Genomic DNA, 22,798 nt, shown 5'->3' on the forward strand with positions numbered 1-22,798 from the left:
GTACTCACACCCATCTCATTGAAACACCATGTATTCTGGACTGTGGCCTTACTTGATTGGAGCTCAGTTACACGGGTAGATAGAGAGCTAGAAGATGTGCAGAGGGAGACACAGAGGGAAATAGATAAGAGAATAGTAGTTTAGTGGCCTTAGTACCTAACTAACCTGACAGCACACCCAATCAGCTTCTCAAAACTGTGTGCGTGTGAGTGTGTCCTTGTGTATGTGTGTGACATGGTGTGACAGACTCCTGAGGTGCTGATTCTAAACACAGTCTCTGCCAGTGCCTGGGTAATGTTGGCTAATAGCTTAATCAATACTTATTATGGCCCTATTGGTTCACTAAAGTGAGAACAGAATCTCACCACACACACTGCCTCAGTGGAGAGAATGAAAGACGGAGGAGAGGAAGAGGAGAAGGAGTGTCTTCTGCTGATCCAGATGGACAGCCTAACCTCCCTCGTGGGATTTCCTTATTCAGGAATCCAATTTTCCCAATGTGATTGACTCGGATTGGATCACACAGAATAAGGCTAACTCTTTTAGCACTCCCAATAAAGCCCTAATGGCTTTGTCCCCCCATTTTCTAACTTTTTTCCTCCTCAACCAGACTGGTCACCCGCAATTAGTGCTGGCAAGGCAGCGGGTGGTCAGAAAAAAAGGAAGTGATTGGGAGAACAAGTAAGAGTGTATGACTAAATGAGGGCATGAGGAAGAAAGAGAACAGGTGATTAGTTAGAGATGTTAGACATACAAGTGATTACTGATACACCATGTTCTTAGAGCACCTTTAGAAACATCAAATAAAATAGGATTGAGTTCAGTAACACTGTGCAGACAACTAGAATAAATGGCGTGACTGGTACCAGGCAATTCCTATTGTTAGTGTTACTGTAGTAGAAGTCAGAAGCTGTAGTAGTTGGCAGCATTAGTAGTAATTCTGGTAGTAGTAACATGGCAGAATCTATGTACTGTAATGCTAAATAGTGATCTTAATGATGTGAATTGACCATCATATTGCATGCAATGTTTGTTAATCCACAAAAACCTATAAACGAAACAGAAAAACAGGAGTTAATTACAAGAATGTTCTTGTACTGTCTTCATTAAATCTACACAATGCAAGTGTAATGATATTGATTTAATATATTATGTTCAGTTAATGACAGAATATAAAATTGGAAAAATATGAACCGTGATAATTCATTATCAAACTAAGCGTCTTATTAAATGAACATCTCACTAAACTTATAATTGCATTTTTTTTTTTACATACAGTAAACAACATTAGATGCATGAGTTGCGCTCATATTATTGGTGTTACAACTGGAAGCAAAGTCAAAATGCAAATGAATGAGAAAGAAAATTGTGAATTATTACCATGTTTAAAATTATGTTTTTGACCAGGTTTCCTTTTTAACTTAAATTTTATTATGACTCATTATTTTTTAGACACTTTGCTACAAATAAAGTACCAATTTCTTGACCTTTAGAAGACTTCCTGTGTAGACTACAGGGAAATTAATTATTGTATGGTCTGTGTTGACCTTGCTTTAGAGATGAGGTTGAGAGCAGGGATTTGGTAATGGCGCAGCTGCACAGGTGTAGTGCATGCATTTGGCAAGCCTCAGCCACTGCTTTGTGTCTATGGCTACGTTCAGACTGCAGGCTAAAGTGACCCAAATCCAATTTTTTTGCCCATATGTGACCTGTATCTGATATATTGTCATGACAGTCTGAACAGCTCAATTCCGATTTTTTTATATCCGACCCAGGCCACTTTCATATGTGGTGCTAAATCAGATATGTATCCGCATTTTTGCAATGCGACCTCAGTCTGAACGGCTATGCGGTATATATCCGACTTTTGGATCAGTGAAAGGCGACCGACGTCACAATTCTGTGACACAGGAGCGGGCAGACAAGCGTTGTTGTTAGCAACAAGCGCCTGTTGCCAGGAAGTAGAGCCCAACTCCGACGTGCTTGCTCACAGATGAGGGAAATGTCGACTGTCTTGCTGTGAAAGTGATACAGAAAGGCGCTCGCAGACGTATTCAAAGGTTTTCGTCATTCTGAAATCACACATCACTCACATCACTATCCCACCACTCCGCACACACGCACATCTCTGTACAGACATTAGCTGTAGATGCAGCTACTGCTCTCTTCCTTCGCAGCATTCTTCTTAATATTATTTGGTTGTAATTATGTTGGCTATGATCGGACATTAACATAAACAAAGCCACACAAGCACACATTGTGTGACGTCGCGTCTTCTTCTGCGCATGCGGGTCACTGCAGGGCCGCAGTCCGTTCACCCAGGAGAGTGGTAGCAGTCGCATATTATTTTGTAAACACCAAAAAATTCCGATTTGGGCATTAAGACCTGCAGCCTGAACGTAGCCTTTGTCTTCTGCTCCTGTGTTTTGTGCATCTTCTGTGGTTCTATTTCTTCCTGACTTAGCTCGCCTGAACCCTTTAGACGGGGAACCCTTCTTTCAGACTGCCATGTCAGACTAGCTTGCAGAGAAATGGGCATGCCATGAAAACTGCGTATGGTTGGCAATATAGAATAAGGAGATTGGATACCGCAATGCTATGTTCTGCATTTCACTGCAGTGATACAGCGGTATGATGTGGAAAATGTTTTGAATAGACTCTGATTGCACAAATCAAACACATGCAATGAAAAATTGACATGAGCACACACCGCCAATCTCACACACTCTCGTTTCTGTTCACGGGAACCTTGCGGGGAAAAGAGGAGGGCTCACCGCAGGAAATAGGAGGATTGATTGACAGATTAATCATTCTGGTGCTGTGTGTGTATGCATGTGTGTGCGCTCATGTGTTTTTGGATATCTCGGAGCAAGTGTATGTGCATGTGCACGAGTGTGCATGCATGTCCCTGCTGACCTTGACAGCTCCATACTAGAGCAGCAGCCACTCTAGTCTGAGTCAGTCATTCAGACACAGCTGGTGGTTCATGGCTACCGGACTCTGCAGCTAACGGGTAACACCTTGCCTGTGCTACAATTATCCACAGAGAGAACACTTATCAACCACTGTGTGCTTTAGAATTGAATTGAATTAATAAAATACTTCTATTTAAACATCATGAGGTATAATTACCAGTTTAAGATAATGGGCAATTAATAATACTCTAATGACTTTAATACCTTAACTAATTCCTCACTGCCATGACTTATAAAAGAAGGTGGTTAAATCCAATGTGTTTCTTTCCTCAATGTAAAATTAGCAAGGCAGATTAAAGAAAAAATACATCTATGTCTGTACTAAAGGTACTAAATCTCACTGTATCTCAGGTTCTGCTCTAGAGTAGCCCGGGTTGACCCTTTTCCCACCCTATGGCTCCCGAGGGCCTGACCCTGAACTCAGTCACCTCTGACAGCTCCTCAATATCATCTCCAGCCCCCCAGCCACTGATCCTAGAACAGATATTTTCTTATCCTTCTAATGGTTAAGGTTATGGAGCTGGTCCAGGGTAATCTGACCCTGAATCTGTGGTGAGAGACAAGTTATTCCTCAGGCGTCTATGTTGCTTGACAAACAGAGAGAGGCGAGGCGAGCCAGGGGGCAGTATGGGTCTAGCAACCTGCCCCATAGCAAGGTTGTAGAGTGTGTGTGTGTGTGTGTGTGTGTGTGTGTGTGTGTGTGTGTGTGTAGTGGGGATGTTTATTTGTAATTACATATACATACACTGGTGTTTTCAGATTATTTTGTGCAATAAGAATGTGCATGCATATTTTGAAACCTCTGGCTTAAATTTACATTGTCTTTTAGCTTTATTTGTGCACGCATGACTAAGGGCCAGCAGGTGTGTGTGTGTATGTGTTGAACTTGTTGAGGCGAGGGAGATGTCATGTTCAGTTTGTGTTTGGCTAACCCTGTGGTCTCCACCCCTAATAGCAGGGTCTATGGGGTGTAGACACATGCCAATATTCATTGGCAGTTGAATCAAGCCACTTAGATACCATCTGTAAACAGGACTCAGAGGGCCTTGAATTAAACCGAAGGCTGGAAACATTGGAGCTCACTGCAGAGATTATCAAAGGTTCAGCCAGGTTAATGGGCTCTGTGGCCATAGATCAGTTATATAGATATTGGCAGGGCTTAGCTGAAAACCTCACATCTTCTATATTTCTGTGTTATATTACTGTTTATTCTAGCACTTGTTCTTTGTGAACATGAACTTGAAAACCTAATCATTATGTAAATCTCATAACTTCTCAGCTTAGATCAATATTTTTTCCACAATTGAGTTTATATTTATTTGATAATGCCAATGCAAATTTTAGATTTACAGTATGGTTAGATTCTGTTTTTGAAAATGTTGTGGTCTGTATGACAAGGCAGTACATATATTTTCACAATGTATTGTTAAATAAGTAAACAACACACACACACAATTGTCATTCAAAGCCAGAAATGATGTGACGGCATATTGACGTCATGTCGATGTCAACCAATCAGTGATTTCCTGCTTCTTTCCTTTTTTTTTTCTTGCTCTCTCATTCCCTCTCTCCCTTTTCCCTTTCTCTCCTCCATTTTCTTCTCTGTCTCCTTACTCCCTTTCGCCACCATGGCGCTCTGTTCACCAACACTGATTCATAATCTATAGCTGTGCCTGGGAGACCAGCAGCTATTGATTTAACGCCTACAGTAATCCAGCGCTGTATCCGCTGCTTGTTAGAGATGCTGGGGCCTAGGAACTGGGGCTTGCAGAGGTAGCAGAGAAGTGACTACGGCAGATGGAGAAGACATTTTTGGAACAATCCTGGAGAAATAAAAGTACATATATTTTGTAATTGGCCCTATAAATTAAAAAAATATATATATTTTTTAGTTTTACAGATAAAACGTAGGGGTGTTTGATAATACCAGGGATTAACAAGTTTCCACAAGCGAAATGGTGTCCACAGGTTTTATTGAACATCAACAGATTTATATTTAAGTGAAATTTTCATATGTAGGGCCCATATATCTAAATAGATATATCTTCTAGAGCTCTGACTAAATATCTCTTCTCAAACCTTCTTTAGCTGTGCATCTGTATATGGTAAATTGCAAAGATTTTACATGACAATAATCATTCTGTAAGAGTGGCCTTTGCCTTTTTTTCACATGGTGAACACTGATTTTGTAATTGAACTTTTCAGTCCCAATTGTCCTCCTTTAAATGCCTGCCACTGACAGAGTCAAGATCTCCTCTGTTTCTGTTACAATAACCCAGCACTCACACTATATAGTACAATAGAGTCCTGCATATGATTTGGAGCGAGCGGCAGCTAAGGCAGCCCCGACATATTCATACAGAATGCTAATCATGCATGATACAAGAATAATAGACAACGTCCCTTTCAGTTCATTAAGCATCCAGGTAAGTGGATATGTATTTTAACAGTTATTATCAAATCTACCTAATTTACTTTGGCCCATCCATCATGATAATAGCACCATTCGGTGCACACATTTTCAATTGTGACAAGCCCATATATAGTAGCCTACATATGGACAATATCCTAAGCATTGGAGTTTCTTTTCATTATAGGTAATTACAGACCATGCTTTTTAGATCTCTCCATTGAATGTTGGTGACAATGTACTTCTTTTTATGAGTGACAAGAAAATGTGCCTATCAGTATACACAACTGAAGTCTAGTGGTGAGTTCTATTCAGTGTACGAATGTCTGTGTGCAGCGATCATTTTTGCAACATTCTGTGAAAACACATATATGGACTCATAGTCCATGTTTTTACTGCTAAATTGTACACTTTAACATTGTGACCTCTCCGCAGGTTATAGATAAAATGCAATGTTAAAGAATATGTGTAGGGAACTATAAAGCGCCTTAAATAAAGGTGTGCAGTTAATTCTAAAAGGCCCCATAATCAAGATGACAGATGACAGGAAGGCTGAAGAGGAGTACTTATCTCAATCAGGTGCAGACTGTCAGCACAAAGACAGACAAGCACACTGACCTTCATTAGTCTGGCCAAATAATTAGCTGACCTCGGCTAATAAGCACTCACACTGCAGTACACACAGCCATGCACGCACACACACACACATATGCATTGTGCACTGTGGTTTGTATGTGCCTCTAATGAAAAGAGGACTGACGCACAGAGCTGATTGCTTTGTTCTGATGAGTTTCTGGCTTGAGTAGCCCACTTGATTGATGGATAGATGAACGCAAGGATGGATGGATGAAGACAGACAGAATAGGAAAACTCTGGAACAGATAAGTGCTACTGTTGGGTAATATGCCAACAGGCAATAATAAAACAGAATGCATTCTAGTTTTATTAGGCACATTTATTTAACAGCAACAACACGGTGTTGTGAGTACCTGCTTCTTTTAAAATCTTATCATGAAATAAAAGAGTACGCTTTATGTCCAGTTTGAGCTGGCTGGTAGGAAATGGCTGTATTTGTCCATGCAGTTGGGTGTTGCAATGTACTTTATGCACAGTCACTTCACCATGACCAATACACTAATCTCTGCCATTCTCCTCTGGCTACAATGAGCTGAAGAAGGTTAACTTCACCTTCCAGGGTAAATAGAAAAATGAACCAGAATGGCTGTCTGAGATGGGGTTAGAAACAGTGGTCATTAACTCAGCTGTGCCACACTGGGAGGTTTGTGAAAGGTCGCCACGTTAAAGTCAGATTTGCTGAGATGAAGAAGAGAAAAACAACAGAAATCAATTGATTATTTAGGAATACACTTAAAGAGGTTTTTTATTCTGCAAGAGTTTTGAGCTGATCTGATTATAATCTGTCATCTGAAGTAGGATTGACACTTTGTCCACTACATGAGTGACATAGTCTGTGTGAGTGTCAAGGATGTAATTTGCATTGGAGTAACTGATACTTTGCAGTGAAGTAAGAGAGCTCTTCACAAAAGGATAAATACAACCACACCACATTGAAAATTGTCAGCAGAGAGTAAAACATGTCAAAAGACTTGAGGAATAAGTGCCTTCACTTACTCGAGTCCATTTCTAGGTCTTTGGCTTGACAGTTTTAGAACAGTTGTAATATATTCTGGCACCAGGTCTGAAGACAATTATGTGAAATTGCTGCTTTCTCATCTAGATTTGCCTGTCTCCACCATTTTCATCTCAATCCAATCCAATCTGAAACCATTTGAGCAAATAAAATGATATTTACTTCATCTTCTGTTACAAGCTTTCCAAATTACAGGCTTCAGGAAAAATCAATACAAAATGCCAGCTTAGCAGCAGATGTATGCTCTGTGAGAATGCTAACTTTTCCTCTTCATGTGTTTCCCCGTTCCCTCACAAAGGTAGAGGGAGCATGAACAGAAGCTCCTCACCAACAACTGGGGGGGTGGATATTGTGGTGGATGTTTATAAACTACTTGTGCTTGCAGGCCGAATGCACGATTGTCTTGTCCGAGACGCTAACCTTTAGCATCTCGCTGCGCTTCGGCGCATCTTACAAAGTTCACTGTGAGAAGGGAGTCTTGACCCTGAGGATGATTTGGAGGACTGAAATACCACTTTCATTTATTATTTATCCAGGCTGGCCGAGGGGAAGGCAAGCCGTGGCGCTGTCATACCTGACTGGCTAATGTAAGAAGTGGCCATCTCTCTGCAACCCTGGGGAATCAAAGCCCATTACTGGTTTGAGAGATTGCCTAATGTCCACTGTGAACACACACACCAGATCAAAACATTAGGATGAGAGTGAGATGTACACACATTCCGTGCAAACAAGACGATGTGTAGTGGTCCAAGATGAGAGGTGAACATGGTTCAAAGAAATGAGAAGTAAACATTTATAATTTAGATCTGCCAATGTAAGATCGCTTGTAACTCCAGTAAAGTCAATCCATCATGATACATTGTGTTATTTTATATCTGCAAATTGGAAGGTCTCTGGTACTGCATGTGGGCTTCATATCTTTTATCTGTGAAACACATACAGAGGGAGATGGATCCGTTTGTCACTTAAAAGCAAAACACATTGTTAGCTGTAGTCATAAGAGATGACATTTTCTGAATGCTTAATAATTAAAAGTTTTTTAACTGATGGAAAATGTGTGTTTTGATCTGTATGTCAGGCATCTCTAGTTATGCATATTTCTATGAATAAAACTAATTTATTCAGTCTCAGAAAGCACTGATTGGAGTCTCATAACATTTTGCTCATTAAGGAAAAATGTCAAAGGACTACTTTTATAGAAATTAGCAGGTTGGAAATGCAGTGACCACTCCTAGCTGCTTCATTGTGTGTGGGTGGGTGTTTCTGTGTGTGTGTATAATTGTCAAGATGGAGGCTTAATGACCCTTTGGATCTGCAGCCGAGGTGTAGCTAATGAAGCGTATGTGTATGAAGTACAGGCCCTTGCCTTTTAATGGGAGATTCCTATCAATACCATAGATCAGATTAATATTTCAAAGTTAATGTTTTTGTTGAGGAATTTGCAAAACAAACATGAGATGAAGCTTCACAGTCGCTTGTGCAGGAAAATGCAATTTTCTCAGACTTAGCTGCTCATCTTTTTAATTACGGACTTAATAGCTTTATAGATTTTTGAAAGATGAATTCTTATTGGCATTTTTATAATTACTGGTCTTTATTGCTTTTTATGAAAATAATCGTCAAGGCTCATTTACCACACAAACCCTGAGGCCAGGCAAATGTGCTTCAATGATGAGGGCGAGTAACCTCCAAAACATCACTGCTCATTCTTCAACTCTGAATTCTTTACTAAATCATCAGTTTTTTTTCTTTCTTTGTGTACATAAGTACTTTATGTCCATAAAAACAGTGACTTAAGCAAGTGAAGATTTGTTTTTAGCCCAGTAGTTAGTAGTGAATGTGTACAGACAGCAGTCATGTTTGAGAATGTCGGCTGGACAGCGTGTTCAAACAAATTGTGAACCCCAGAGACAACTAAAAGCAGAACAATGTGCATTGGCCTATAGTGACGCAGGCTTTGGCCAGGATAGCACATATGTCAACATACTATCAAATGTGCTGCTAAAATAACTGAACCTCTTCAGCATTAACACATGTACGGAGCTGCAGCGAGCCAAGGCTGCTTTAGTGCTCTGACCGTAGAGAAAATATATCTGGACACTTCAGCAAAAACATATTTAGGAGAGCTGGCCAAGGTTTCCTCATGTAGTCTGCAAAGGCCTTCGAGTGCAGCAGCCTTAGACAAACAGTGGCTCAGCTCCATACCCTGCTAATAAGTTAGACAATGAATTTGGGCAGGCAGAAGAAATTCAACCATATGAATTTGTGGGATAGCAAAACATGTAAATTATCGTTTGTGAAATTTATACCCACCAATGGGAGAGGCCCTTCCAATCAACAATTTAACTTAGATTGAGATTCTGCATAGAGGGAAGAGTGCACATTTGGCGAAACCTCATCACCACTAAAAGGGAAATATGCATCGATTTAGCCTTGAACTCTCTGTTGAACTTGGCTGGCCTTCTTCGCTGTGGTTTCCCAGTACATTCCCAATTCCTGCTCTGTTGTCCAGGACCCTGCATGGATACAGACAATAACCGGAAAGAGTATTTAGAACATTTTGGACTGAAGTGGATGTAAATTTTACCTTTTACATTTGCCAGAAGCATCTGTTTTATCTATAACTTACAAAGAGCCAAAGCTGTGGAATATTTCAACCCATGCTTTATTTAATTGGCTTGGAAGCACAAAAGGAAAGAAGGAAGAGTCAAAATATGACTCCCCCCTCCCCCCCCCCCCCCCCCCCCCCCCCACACACACTGGAACCCCTGCTAATAAGCAAGTCTGGCCGTTCTGTTTAGCTATTCTAATCATCACTTGTTCATAATGGGGGCCATGGGTAATTTGAGAGGGTGAGTGCCAACTGAACATGTTCACAAAACTAAATAGTTAAGAAAGAGCCATTTGCTTAAATATTGTATATAAACCAGTTGGCAAATCATATTTATGGCACCAGTTTTAAAAACAAAAATGAATTTTGTTTTGGGGGGAAATTGGGTTTTCATAGTGTGAATTTGAGTTGGCATAGTCTGTCCGGCCTTGGCTGTGTCTGCTGAAGCACTAAAAACACTCTCTGTTTTGGTTCCAACATGTTGGGTCTCTATGGCGCTGGATCCTGTGTACCAGAGAGTCAGTGTGGTCTGAAGAGTCTCTCTGCATGTCTGCTACACATGTGAATATGCTCGACAGATGTTAGCTGGCTTCCAGGCAGACAGGCTCTCCTCCCCCTGGCCTTTTTGGCTCTGGCTGTGACATGGTGACACACAGTAGCATCTGGAGTTCAGACTGGGTCACACGGGGCAAACATGATACAGAGCGGTACATCAGTCACACAGTTAGGACCTCCTACATCTTTGAAACAGATCATTGTGACAGGATTTCTGCTAGAACTTCCTCGTCTACAGCACGTACAGAGACTGAAATATTTATGACTCTTTTTTGTGTGTTTGCGTGGTATTTTGTGCAAGATGAAGAAACTGATTAGACTGAGACAAATTTTTTTTTTCTCTTCAGGCAACCACCAAAAACATCTGATACTCACTTTATGGAATGGACCCAAAGGAGCAGAAATCAGCTGTCTGTTATTGATTGTACTACTACTGAGCAAACTGTCCAGAGAAACAGGCAAGTCTTCACACTGCTGCACGTTTATAAGGTGTAATATCTTTTCTAAGTCCTGAAAATTAACAGTCCGAGACATGATTAGTACCAAAAAAGACAGGCACACATCCAAAATGTTACAATAATAATACTTAGACTGAAAGCACCAACCCCACTCTTATTGTAAGTCAGAAGTAGGGCGTCCTTTTAAACCACAGTGTATATGAATTCAAATTAAATTAAACCCTATAGCATCTATAGTACCAAAGGCAGCCAACTTAAATTCACTCCCTGTATGCAGCCAAAGGAAAAAAATGTTGAGGACATATTTGAAATGAACAATAAAAAATACTTGCCTTTAAACCACAAGTCTGTGGTTTGTTGTTTCATTTCACACAAGTTGAGCAATAAGGACTTTTTTTAGGGTTTCCTATTATGCTCATTTTTAAAATATATTTTGCTATTTTATGGTGACCTGTTTGACAGCATTTTTTGAACATTGCCTTTTCTTGAATGTCTTGAAACATTTGCTGTTTCTTGCTTTTGTGATAGACTTGATGCTAGACTTATTTGTCTGCATTTCCATCGTTAGCTGACACTCAAGCATGCTCCGAGACAGTGAAGCGTCAGCTCATGAAACAAACATTTAGCAAGCGCACAACAGCAAAGCTGCCAGTTGACGTGCACCCGTTCAAATCCATCCCGTCATGTAAATAACTTGTTTCAGTGTGCTTTCAATTAAAGCGGAGGACGAAGTGCCATTGCTGCCTTTGATGGATGAGCTTAGATATTGGAGTGTACCGTTGGATGACAAAACGTTCCCCCACTCCACCTCAACTCCTCTTTCCTATTGATTCTCCTGGCGGTTATTCATCAGGGCGGTGGCCACTGTCAGATCAGCTGCTCCTTCTTCTCACAAAACACATTTTCCACAGTTATTGATAAAGCTATTTGACCTTTTATTCAAATGGTGTGTATGTGTCTGTGTAACGTGCACACATCTGTGTTTTCTTTCTCTCTGCTCTTGCCAGAGGCTTGCAGATCACTGCAGTTACATGAATAAAGTCAGGCTGTTTTGATTAACACCAAATGAGTAGGTCTATTCTTTGCAGATGTCTGTGTTCAGCAGTACTGAGCCTTGCTTTCACACAACAAAAATAAACCCCAAACCTGTTTTACAGTTTGGCAAGGGCAAGCACACATATACAGTTTGCACACACGTATGCCTGTATTCATATACATCAGTGGTCTCACACATACTGTGACATGCATACCTTTCAGTGTTTTGAAAAATCCCTGCACTTTTGTCAAGGTGAAGACAGGCAGTCTTGGCTGCAAGTCCAATAGTAAATGTGCGCTGAGTTAGAAAATCCAAAGTATTGGCTATTCCAGTGGCTGATCAACAGAAAGACTGATGTCTTTACGGAATCTCCTCACTGTCACTGGTCTTAGTGTAATTTTTTACAATGTATTTATAGATAAATCTAGTGTCTGTCTAAGGTAGCCTTTCTGATAAACAATTGCAGATTTTCTTTAAACTTTTGACCCTATCATACATATATCAGGACTCTTGATCTTGATTATTGTCAAAAAACAGCCTCTAAATGAGATGTTTGTAATGATGAATGATTGGTTTAAATGTCTCGGTGCATGTTGCTTTGGTTGTTTAATCATGTGCAAGTAGCCAGGTGAGCCTTGTTATATTGTAGCTGAGAAAATGGTGGAGAAGCTTGTTGCAGTGGGCAGGAGTTGATTATCTTAATGTGGTGAAAGTGTCTAATACTCTAGACAGCCACTGAATTTGAAAGTAAACTTCTCTGAAAGACCATACACTATAACGGTGTTTGGTAAGTGGCTTTTTCATCAGTATCCAGAGATCATTCTGGTTTTCAGCACAAAACAGAATTAGTATTTCCAAGATTAGGGATGGATGTACTTTAAGACGGAATACTATGTACAGGTTTGCACAGACTGAGACACAAAGCACGTTGAGTATGTAACAAACCATACATTTATTTAACATGGAAGTCTACATACACATTGTATGCAGGATTGCATTTTATTCACCCAGGTCAAAAAACAATCTCTCCTCTTGTCCTTCATGGTGGCAAGCTGTTCAATAGGCATGTCATATAATTTCCTAACAGACTCCAGGTTTTTCACAATAAAGACCTCTGCTAATGTTTTGGCCCATGACACAGCCAGATGTAACCAGTTTTGGTGTAGTCACATTCTGTTTTCTGTCAGCGATGATGTATGCATGCAAGTATGGTTTAGGTAAAGATAGGAAGCTTTATTCACCATGTTAAAAATGATTATGGAAATGTTTAGATTTGGCAAGGATCAGATCAGAAGCATCAAAACCAAGTAACCATGAAAATTAGAAAATAAACAGCGTGATGACAACAAAAAGTTGTATAAGTTTAGTATTTTTGTTGATATGATGACTCGCAGCTGTGTTTAAACCCTGTTGAGATTGAAGCACAACAGTTTTATCCTATGAAATTCTTGCTCATGTCCGTTTCTTGCTATCAATAATTAAGACTAGATCTTGGAATGAAAAAGTAATTTCCCTTGAAAGAACCGGATAGAATTGACATAAACCCTAGCCCTAAAAACAAAGCCCATGAGGTATCTAAAAGCTCAGTAGGTGCCAATAAAAGTGGGAAAACAGAAATCTTTTCTAGCAAAACACAACAACAAGAACAAGTACAGCCCATTGAAGTGGAGAAGCGAAAAACAAGAGAGACTTAAGGTGATTCTCATCTTCGACTCCAAAGCCTGGGCACTCCCAAAAAAAGTGGGAATGTAATTTCCCAGACTAGGAACATAAGCCAGGAGTAATCTGGCCTGTAATACCTCCTAGTCCTTAAATAAAAGCCCTCCATTTTAAGTCTTCAACCTCGTTTCCACCCCCTCCACCCCCCCTTCCCCACCTTTAATAGGATTTGGTAGAAAATGGCTTTGTGAATCGCTCCTCTCTGTCTTGCTCAAGGAAGAGCCGGCTATTCTCATTGAGAACTGCTTAATTGCTTTAAATGACTGATGATACATCTGGGGAGAAGGGCCTTGAGCTGGGGGCCACAGCCAAACACACAACAGATAGCACTCCTTGACGATGAGAGAGGGGAGGGTGCCTCAGTATATATGTATGTGTATGTGTACATTTGTGTGTGTGTGTGTGTGTGTGTGTGCGTCTGTTACAATGATGACATGCTGGGGACAGACACTTCTCTTCTCCATAAGGCTTATATCAGTGCACATGCTGTGTATGGATGTGTGTAAACATGTAGCTCCCTGCATGATTTTGAATATGTGTGCGTGGACCTGGGTGTATGTGTGTATACGTGTGTATATGTGTGTGTATATGTGTGTGTGTGAAAAAGGGTCGCTAGGCAGTGTTCGTCCTATCGACACCCCAGTAACAGACTAAATTAAAGCTGTGATGAATTGTGGCTGTCATGGCAGGAGAGAGGGGAGACTCTGCACCATATTCCACCTCTGATTAGGTGGGAATAGAAAGATACAGAATATCATTATCAATATGTAGCACTATATTTTCATTAGATTTTTCTCTCCACAGTGGACAGCTTGATAGCGGGATGATTTTTCATTTCAAGAAAAGATTAAACATCTTCATGGATGTCAGTGTCGAGTTAGTTAAAATTTTGGGCGCGTTTTCAGTCAGTGATGGGAACATTTACGATGATCCCAAAGGTAGCTGTAAAATAGGGGATTTTTGGCATTTTCTTATTAACAAAACAACTTAGAAAGCGGGTAAATGTGCCACATGTGCAATTAAAGTGTAAAATGTAGAAATCTTAAAAGCTGTTTCATCATTGTAGGAAGCTCACAGCCATAGAAAAGGCAGCAGCTTTTGGCTGTTTACTAAAAGAAAGACACAGCAGATGCAGGGATTGAGGGGTATTGCATGTTTGTGCACTCTGTGCTTTGAAAGTGGCATCCTATGGGCAGACCACAAGGGCTTTTTTCATTCTGTCAACTGCAATGGTACACCTGAGGACACTACGTGATACATGAAAACACAAATTTAGTTCAGAAAAGTTACATGTACCCACTGTAGTTTTCTAATGAGGCAGAAGTAGTTCTTTGAAGTTCAAACCAATAAAACACACCTGCAGTTTTATTTTATTAGCTGTGTAAAGGTTTAGTAAGCACCAAAGTAACCAGCTTTTGTTAAGGGAATTAATATAACATCCTTTTTGTATTTGTCTTTTTTTATGGTCTACACATAAACAATTGTCATACAAGGAAAGAGGATTGTTGCTGCTGTTTTGTCAGTGTGCATCCTGGTCTCACCTCAACCATCAATCTGACCATCTCCTGAGATCTAGGTGAAAGAGCGAATAATCAGATGTACACAGAGAATGTCATCAGGCAGAATATAGAATTATAAGAAGTGTTTTGTGCTTTCTCCCATCTAATCTTCTTGAATTGTTCCCCGCTGAATCATCACAGATGCTCTACAGCAGCACCAATCACACATATAGAAAAGGAGAGACAAGACAGAGGGGAGAATGGAGTGTAATTGTGAAGAGGACCAAAACATTGCTGCATTATTGTGAGCTATTCTGAGAGAAAGAAGGGTTTGAGCTTTTCTGTACTTGGAGTGCATATGAAGGGGGGGTTTCTTTAGATATATTAGTGCTGCTTGGGCTTGAACACGGCCTTGTGTGTGTCCAACAGTTTTGTTTTCACCTCATCAACATCAAAACTGCTTATTTAGAAGAATATGTGACCTTCTCTAAATGAGTGTGTTTCCAAGAATATGTTTCTGTAACACAGAAGAAGAAGAAGAAGAAGAGATGTACAGATAATGTTGACTATAATGATGTGGAATTTATGGCCTTCCTATGTCCATACATGTCTTTTCTACACTAGGACAGGGTAAACTGTACCTACTCAACTCAACAAAAGTGCTGTACACATATATAAGAACATATAAAACACATAAAAGAATGAAAACATATACAAAATTGAAACAACCAATATCAATATCACGCTTAGATTTTAGTGTTCAGAACACAGAGGTTTGACAGAACATCTGAAAGACATCCCTCACAAATGTGGACTCGCTAATTACCCCCACATCACCGTCTGATATTTACATTTTCACTGCATACAGACAAGTTAAATGGAATTCCCTGCCTGAGCATGGCTCCTACACATTAACACTGTTTAACTCTGGTTTTCCATGTACCAGTGTTTCTAGCAGAGATCTTTCCTGGCAGGGCTTCTCAAACACTATTTACACCATGCGATTCTGAAAAATCTCAATTGAAAGTGAGACATTTGAAACTATTTTAGGTGACCTGACCCCAGGTATTCAGTGGCTGGGGGATACATATATATCCTCCCATGGTGGTAGGCTGTGTATACTGTTTTATCAGTGACCCATATCCTGTTTACCTGATAGAGGCAAAAGCTCAGTGTCGAAACTCCTTAAAAGTCAAAGCCAAGGGGGGATGAGGGGGTTGGAGGAGCACATCCAAACGTATACCACATGTTATCACACACATACACACACTCTGAAACACACACACACACACCACCAGCCGCAGGGCGCCATGGTTACCTTGGAACTTTAACGTGGACCAGCTGGTGTACTTGGGTTGTGAAATTGCATTGCACTCACACACATACACATACATGCACACACACACACACACATTTGCAGAGGATCAAAGGGAGTTGGAGCCCTGCACAGCAGCCCTTCTGCTCCTGCCCTTGGCTAAATGGACGACCAAACATTCCAGCCTGTCCAGCCCAGTAATATCTGGCCTGCAGCCTAATGAAGATGGACTGTGTTTATAATTCTCATGTTTGCTCTGATCACTAACATAATCCGTTCTGTACACAAAACATGGAGATAGAAAACACTCGTTGTTTCATCATATTAAGTCAGAGAGCAGAAGGAGAAGAGTGAGTGAAGTACATAAAGATGAAATACAAAGCTGTGTTTCAGTAGACTTTGTAGCTCTTTGCATTTTCACACAGGGCATCACATGATCTCAAACAAAAGAGAAGGCACCAAGGGATGTTTTTCTGCCTGCTTGAGACTTTGACACCTGCCTCGCCGCAGCAAATTGGAATGGCTCACTCTCAAATGAGATTTCTGCCTGCCGCATGGGGAGAGAAAAAAAGGTCACCCATTACAACTATTCTACATGATTCACAGAGTTATCACATCTGTGCTCGCCTACCTTCCCTTTAATTAGCTTCGGGGACCTGGGCAAGGTGTGTGTGTGTGTGTTTGTATGCGTGTCTGCCTGATATACACTAAGGATCTATTTCTCCCACTGCTTTCTCTCCCTTCATCTGTGTTTGCTCTAAAATTAAATTCCCATGTTGCTTTTCAGGGACACATTTTTTTAACAACAAATTTATTGACCCATGAAATGTGCCCTTATTTAGCCTGCACTGTGAATCCAAGATTACCCTTATCACAAAGATGCATGCTATGCTGAGTATGACTGCGACGATATGGTGTGGTTTAATGTTTATGTGAAGGTGGTCTTTTGATTTTTTTTTTCTTTTTCTTTTTGCGACTAAATAAATGACAAGATGCAATTGAGTTCTCCTTATCATTCAAGAGCTCCCACACATGATAAATTCAAGGCGGCATTCTCTCTGTGTGTCTCACATATCCCTAACCTGTTCCCTTCAGAAATCCCAGTAAACACAACATTTGGACTACATTTGGGGGAGGTTGTAGACTGATAATAAGTCTTATGTTTAGGTTTTCAGACTCAGTATTTTACTTGGCACTAACATACTGTTTTACTGATAGTTGTATCACACTTATTTGCACAGTGGCTTGTGTTCTTCTTGTAGTTATTAATGCTGACAGATTCAAAAGATTCAGGAGGGGAAAAAAAAGATGACAGTAGGTCCTATTATTCTTGTGTTTGCTTTTATAAATGATTTTTCATGAACTAGTTCATCAGAGGGCTACAACATCCAGGTGCAGAATATAATGTGTTTGTCAGAAGAAGGCAGAATGAACCATTTAAGGCAGATTAGTGTGGCATAACATAAGTTTGAATAAAAGTAGTTAATTTAATAGTTGATCAATAGCAAATCAATTACATTTCTAAATAATAAAACATTTGGTTGTTAAGGAATTCTCTTTTTTTTACATTTTAAGATTTTTTTGCATTCATAAAGTTTTTTGACCAAATTTTATTAGTTTATTTTAGTTTATTTACAAAAAAACATAACAGAAAAACATTTCAATCTATCTGCTTGAATCCTTGAGTAGATGTTGGATCATTTTAACACTTATTGAAAGTCAAGGCTGTGCGTGAGTAAATCCATTCAGTTACAGTTAGTGCTAATGCGGCTATAAACCTGCATCTGTATTACTCGTACAAGTGTGTTTGAAACTCTGCTTCAGAAGTTACACCCAGTACACTGATACATTTAACACTGACTGGAGAGCAGAGTGCATGTGACTTGACTTCAGGCAAGATGAACCTAGCGCTTAAAGATCAGGTTCGATCAAGGTTCAGGATCCTGCATTCAGGGCTTTAGATCACACAATCCTGACATTGTGGTTTTCTGTAATGTTTTTTTTTTTTTTAAATCAAAGTACAAATGCATAGCATAGAGTGTACACACACTCTCATTGGAGTCTCAACCATATCCCCGCTCTCTCTCTGTTTCTCTCTCTCTCTCACACACACACACACACACACACACAGTCATAGCCAGAGTGCATCGATATACCAAAAGGGTTTAATCAACTCTCAGAGGAAGACATCATTGCATTTAGAATCAAACCTATAGAATCAATACTTGTGTTACACTTAAAATGACAAAGTGCTTAGACTGTGCTCATGCAGGCACACAGCCCCGGGGTAAGTTTTGAATGTATAGATGGATGCATGGCTCATTTATGGTTGTGATTTTAGGTTGCGTGATAGATCCTTGCAAATCTGAACCCCCCCTGGGCATAGATGTTTCCACCAGTGAAATGACCGAGCCCCACCTAACAGAAACGGTGCTGTGAATACAGTAAAGTACCTTGAGATAATGCTCTGAGGATATACGTGGGGCATCCAGCTGCTCTTGAGATGCAATTAAATCAGCGCTGATGTGATCAATCTCTTTGTGCCTGCTGATATTACATTGTGGATTTTAATTACTTTACAGTCTTTTCATATCTTATAGCCAACCTGAAAAAGTCAATGTAATTGCTATCATGACAACCTGCCAACAAAGCAACTTGTATAGAATAAGAGTGAGCAAAGTGAAGAGTGACTCTCTTCAAAAGAAATACAGTTTATTATGAGGCTGTGATTCTAATAACACATCCTGTAAAAAAAATCAATAAATATTGCTGATTTAGCTACTTTTATCTTATTAACAGTATGCCTACCTTTCTACTTAAACCTTTTCATGACAGTTTAGAGTTTTATTTTGTTACTTTTTACAAAAGCTTAGTTTTTTTTAATCATCAGTGTTAGCTGATCTCAATCCTTGCTTCTCTCTATTGTTTTAAATAACTAGAACAAATTCGGTCAAGTCCGACACCATGATAACAAAACACACTTAGTCTTTGCGGTAACCTTTCAAATTGAGTGAACTCACTGCAACTCACTCTCTGCTGTGGTGTAATATACAGCGTGACAGAGGTGACAGGTTTTTAAACAACATGATTTTTCTCAACAGTATAATAGCTGCACATTGTGCTCATATGTATAGTTAGGTAGCTGAAAAGTTCCCTAAATATCTAAATATCATAGACATGGAAGTCCTGCCAGAACATGTTTTCCTAGACAATGCTAATCTAATAATAAACTTAGTATGTTTAAGTGACATCTTAGTATGACATCAGGGGACCTTCACTTTTAAGTCAATATGTCAATATCAGATTAATTGAAGGAGTGGTGTGAAAGCTAACCACAGAATTAGACGTAAGTGTGAATTTCCATCTCTTTCTCGTGGTTGGTAATTACAGCTGCACTCCTTTATCCTTATTCTCTCAAAGTGTCTTTGCCTGCAGTGTGCACGCATGTAATTCTGTCTAAAGCATAAAGGAACTGGAGAGAGAGAGAGTGCGAGAGAATGAGCCTTATATATTATTTCAGTCACGCTGGCCACGTCTGAAAACATTTCACAGGCAGTGCAAGGGAAATGTAAATCTGAGTTTGCTGAATCTAACACACACACACATATGCCCACGCAGAGGAGGAAAAAAAGCCTCATCTCCCCTTTCTCCCTTATACACACATAATGCATTAAAATGGAAAACAGCTCACACTGGCCCCTGCATTGAAGGGGGCCCTAATATTTGTTTTTCCCTCCCCTGTAGTGTCCTCATTGCCAATGACCAAATTTATAATAATCTCTGGCGCAGAGTCCAGCGCTGCATTCAGAATCCATAATCACCTCTGCAATGGTTCCTTCTGCCTGGCCGTAGCCCGCTGCTGGCCCTTTTCACTTTAGCTCTGCTTCACTGATACCTCCCCTCGATCCCAACCACTGAAATCTGCTCGTAGATTGCATTGTCTGTTTTCACAAGGACAGCCATAGGAAGGTATTGCATACAGTCACCTACTACAGAGTTTTACCCAAATAACAGACCCCAAAATAACACCCACGGACAAAGATTTGCATGAGTGATATGTTACCTTTGCTTGTAGCTGTTTAGCTGCCTTGTTGATCTCATTGTAGCTCACCTTTCAGTCAGGTTTGCAACCTGTTCTGGAGTTCAATACCCATTCTGCTGTTGCTTCATATCGAAGCCGGAGTTACACTTGCTTTATAACCACTATAGATTGTTTACATACTCGGCAATGTACTACGTTACTAGAGCTTAGAAAATTGGTTTCAGTGGAATTTCTTAGCCAGCTCAGGAATGGACAAAAGCATGCCACCAGAGTCACCCCACTCCAACCTTCCAACGTGTTCCATTGTATACATTTGAATGAATGCACGAAATACAAGAAACATGCAGCCTTACTGCCTTCATTGCCCTGTATGGCACTGAATTGAATAGTTTTTTGAATATAGCGGCTTATGAATCCTTTAATAATTGTCTGATTTGTTTTGAATGTTGCAGGGTGCCGCTTAGATGAGGTGGTGCTCTCTGTCACTTGTTACATCGTTAGACACATCAACAAGGTAAGAAACAACTTTTACCCTTCTCCCTGCCTACGTCAAAGGCGCTGCTCAGTTATTACTGTTCATGTAAATCAATTGAAAGTACATTTGCCCCATAGTTAATAGAGTTAAGCACATCTTATCTGTTTTAAAGTATCAGTTTCACATACACCCTTCATTTCGATTTTTCCTGTTTGAGCAATTTATATTACAACTAGCAAAAAATGTGTCGTTTTTCCCCAAATATCTTCACATTCAAGGTGCGTGGGTTTTAAAAATAAAGTTTTTACTTGTAAAACACATCCCTGTCTCAACACTTGTAATGCTTTAGGCTTTTTATATGTGTTAATCTTAAAACTCCTTAGGCACAATTCTTCTTGAAAATTGAATTTTCCAAACGGAATAATTGTGTTTTCAAATCCCTCATTTTTTGAGTTCTTAAAGGGAATATTCCTGAGCAGATTGCTGGAACAGAAAGTGTTTTTTTTAGTAGGGTTTGACTGACCTTGAGTCCAACTGAATTCTGTGTATGTATCTAATTTCTACCTTCTACGTCAGTATAATCTCCATCATGATGGACACATGTCTGTGTGTACCAAGATTACATGTGTGCATTGTACAATTTGTAAGTTCATTGACGGTATCACAAAGCTCGATGTGCCATAGTTGCTACACCTGTCTGAATAACTTGCCTAAACGTACTTGCCCTGAGTTCTGATCTCAAGCATCTGTTGGCTATGTAGGGATTTGAAGGCCCCAAACCCAAATGTCTGAGAATCAGGATTGATTTACTTATTAAGTGATATTTATATGAAGAACATTGTAACAAACAAGATGGAAGTTGCATGGATTGCATGGTTTCTTCGGAACAATTTAATTGCAAGTGTATTGTCTTGTTGTCCACTGTGTTGAGACAATATCAACAGCAGTCACTCGACTTGTATGAATTCATATATGTCTTTCATTACTTAACTCAAAGCCTTTCTCTGTATTGCTCTTATTTAAATGGGACTTTTGATGTCTGCTGTCATAGTATCATCTGCACCCCCCTTCCCCCAATCTATTTTTTTGCTGCAGAACTACCAATTCCGCCTTGCTGTGAGATTGCATCACCAAATCAGTGTATCAACAGTCAGACACACACACGCCCATACAGATACAGACACATGATAAACACACATTTGGCCTGCGCCATTTAAGCACACATACATATGAAGTCCCCCCACATGTGACTTGTCTTGATTAATCAATTGGCTAAAACAAATTTTTACACCCTAGCTCGTCCAGGGGCGTTCCCTCCGGCAGGGTCCTCTGCATAAATCATAAATCAGACCAATCAGATGATTGCAGCAGTGATAGCCCCTGCCTCTGCCAGGTCTAATGTTACTTCCCTCCCCTGAAATGCATAATAACAGTAATGATGATAATAACATGCACGTCAGGCAAAGCTCATAAATATCAGGCTCCATCTCATTTAAGAGACAATGCACATGCATTTAAAACACACATACACACACACAAAAGGCCCGGTGCATGTTTCCTCAGTGTTTGCGTGTACTTTCAAAGTGAAACAAATACAAATATCGGCCTACAAGTGCAGAGAGATTCCTTCCATTTATTATGTTTTGCTCATTTGTATGTGTGATTGTGTCCCTGAATGTATTTGCGTGTCCTCCCATTGTGCATGAGTGATGACTTCAAGCAACTGTGACCCTTCGCATCACCTCTCCATGCATATAAAAACAGCCCACTGCTTTAATATCCTCATTTAATGACTAGCCCCAGTGAAAGACCATTAACGTAATGACATCACACTGGTCTCACACACACACACAGACTCTCACCACAAAAAGCATACTGAGAGGTGACATCCTCTTCTTACTCTAATAAGAAATGAATTAATAGTGAAGGTGAAATGTGTTCGAGCAGTACGCTTATATGTCTTTGATTCAAAAGATCTTCGCCCTAGTTTGTCTCCACGTAAGCAACAATATCTTTGTGTGTTTGTGTGTTGGAATGTGAGTGTGTAACTGG

This window comes from Parambassis ranga, chromosome 20 (assembly GCF_900634625.1).
Source record: "Parambassis ranga chromosome 20, fParRan2.1, whole genome shotgun sequence".
Classification (NCBI taxonomy): domain Eukaryota; kingdom Metazoa; phylum Chordata; class Actinopteri; family Ambassidae; genus Parambassis; species Parambassis ranga.